The sequence below is a fragment of the Galeopterus variegatus genome, unplaced genomic scaffold (genome assembly GCF_000696425.1).
Source record: "Galeopterus variegatus unplaced genomic scaffold, G_variegatus-3.0.2 Scaffold2321, whole genome shotgun sequence".
Taxonomy (NCBI): Eukaryota; Metazoa; Chordata; class Mammalia; order Dermoptera; family Cynocephalidae; genus Galeopterus; species Galeopterus variegatus.
This window is the reverse complement of record NW_007728432.1, coordinates 77134-80034: the sequence shown is the minus strand read 5'-3', so window position 1 is coordinate 80034 and position 2901 is coordinate 77134.

Sequence of the window (2901 nt, the reverse complement as noted above, 5' to 3'; positions counted from 1 at the left end):
AAGTCAGAGAACTGACACTACCTGACTTCAAGAATAATCATAAAGCTATACTAATTCAGACAACATGATATTTGTGAAATAATAAGCAAATAGATCAGTGAAAAAGAATAGAACCCAGCAATAGACCCATATAAATATGGTCAACTGAACTTTGACAGAGAAGCAAAGCAGTACAGTGAAGCAAAGATATTCTTTTCAACAAATGCTGCTGGAACAACTGGACATTCACATGAAAAAAAACGGATCTGGGGCCAGCCCGGTGGCGCACTGCTATAGTGCGCCGCTTGCGAAGCGTGGTGGCGCTCCCGCCAAGGGTTCGGATCCCACATACAGACCGGTTCCCGCTCACTGGCTGAGCGAGGCGCAGGAGCAACACCGAGGGTTGCGATCCCGTTGCCGGTCCCGGTCCGGTACAGGGGCGACACTGAGGGTTGCGATCCGTTGCCGGACACGGAAAAAGACAAAAAAAAAAAAAAAAAAAAGGATCTGGGCATAGACCTTACATGCTTCACAAAAGTGAACTCAGGATGGATCATAGATCTAAATGTAAAATGCAAAACCATAAAATTCCTAGAAGATAACAAAAGAGAAAATCTAGGTGACATTGAGTATGGCAATACTTTTTATTTATTTATTTTTAATTTGTCTGTGGCTGGCAGGTATGGGGATCTGAACCCAAGGCCACACTCTAATCAACTGAGCTAACCAGCCAGACTAATAACTTCTAGATATAACACCAAAGGCACAATGCATGAAAGAAATAATTGATAAGCTGGATGGACTCTATTAAAATTTAAAAAGTTCTGTTCTGTGGAAGACACTTCTAAGAGTATGAGAAGAGGAGCCACAGACTGGGAGAAAATATTTGGAAAAAAAATTTGATAAAAGACAGTTATCCAGGGCCGGCCCGGACACTCTAATCAACTGAGCTAACCAGCCAGACTAATACCTTCTAGATATAACACCAAAGGCACAATGCATGAAAGAAATAATTGATAAGCTGGATGGACTCTATTAAAATTTAAAAAGTTCTGTTCTGTGGAAGACACTTCTAAGAGTATGAGAAGAGGAGCCACAGACTGGGAGAAAATATTTGGAAAAAAAATTTGATAAAAGACTGTTATCCAAAGTATACCAAAAACTTTTAAAACTCAGCAATAGGAAAACAGACTTGACAAAAATATGAGCAAAAGACCTGAACAGACACCTCACTAAAGCTATACAGGTAGCAAATAAGCATATGAAAAGATGCTCAGCTGTCATATGTCCTTAGGAGCTGCCCATTAAAATAACAAGGAGATACCACTGCGAATCTGTTAGAGTGGCCACAATCCAAAGTACCGACATCAAACGCTAGCGAGAACGTGGAGCAACAGGAACTCCCTTTCATTGCTGGTACGAATGCAAAATGGCACAGCCGCTTTGGAAGAGAGTTTGGCAATTTCTTATATAGCTCAATATAGACTTATTGTACAATCTATCAGTTGTGCTCCTAAGATATTTGCCCAGATATGTTAAAAACTATGTCCACACAAACACCCGTACAAGAATGTTTGTAGCAGCTTTATTCATAACAGCCAAAATTTGGAAGCAACTAAGATGGCCTTTACTAGGTGAAAGGAGAATAAACTGTGGTACCCCAGGCAATTCGACATTACTCAACAACAAAAAGAAATTACCTATCAAGCCTTGAAAAGACAAGGAGGAACCTTAAATATTACTAAGTGAAAGAACTCAATCTGAAAAGGCTACGTACTGTATGATTCCAACCATATGACACACTAGAAAAGGCAAACTATGGAGACAGTGAAAGGATGAGTGGTTGCCAGGGGTTAGGGGATAGGGAGTAATGAATAGGGAGAAAGAACAGGCAGAGCACAGAGGATTTTTAGGGCAGTGAAACTATTCTGTATAATCTGTAATGATGGATACATGTCATTACACATTCGTCCAAACCCGTAGAATGCCCAACACCAAACGAAAACCTAATGTAAACTATGGACTTTGGGTGATAATGTTGTATCAACGTAAGTCCATTGATTTTAACAAACGTACCTTCCTGGTGTGGGATGTTGATAGGTGGGGAGGCTGTATGTGTGCGGAAGCAAGGGGTAAACTGTACCTTCTTCTGAATTTTGCTGTGAACCTAAAACTGCTCTAAAAAATAAAGTCTATTTTAAAAAGAATCAACTGACTCCCTCTCTCACCCCCAGCTATCCTATTTCCTGCTTCCCCAGATGTGGAGAACTAATTTTTTTCTGTTGCTAAAGAAATGGGTTGGTTGTTTTTTAAAAATCAATTTTATTGAGGCAAAATTTGCATACAATAAGATGTGCCCATTTTAAGTGTACCATATGATGTGGGTTTTTTTTTTTTCAGTTCAATGAGTTTTTACAAGCGTAAACCCCCCATGTAACCACCAGCCAGCACAATCAAGATATAGAATATTTCCATCACTGCGAAAAGTTCCCTCATGCCCCTGTGCAGTCAGTTCCTGTACCCCAGAAAAGCCACTGATTTGCTTTCTTAGCCATTACAAGATGAGTTTTGCCTATTCAAGAATTTCATATAAATGGAATCACATGCTTTGGAATTTTTCTGTGTCTGGCTTCTTTTAGCATAATGTTTTAAAAATATATCCATGTTGTGGCATGTATTAGTAATTCGTTCCTTTTTATTACTGATTAGCATTCCATATATGGAAATGCCACTTAGTTTATCCATTCCCCTGTTGATGGACATTAGGATTGTTTCCAGGTTTGGGCTATTAAAGTTGCTGTGAAAACTTGAGTACAGTCTTTGTGTAGACAGATTTTTATTTCCCTTGAGTACAATACTGACAGTGGAATTGTGTGGTTATATGGTAAGTTTATGTATCAATTTATAAGAAACTGCCACCAA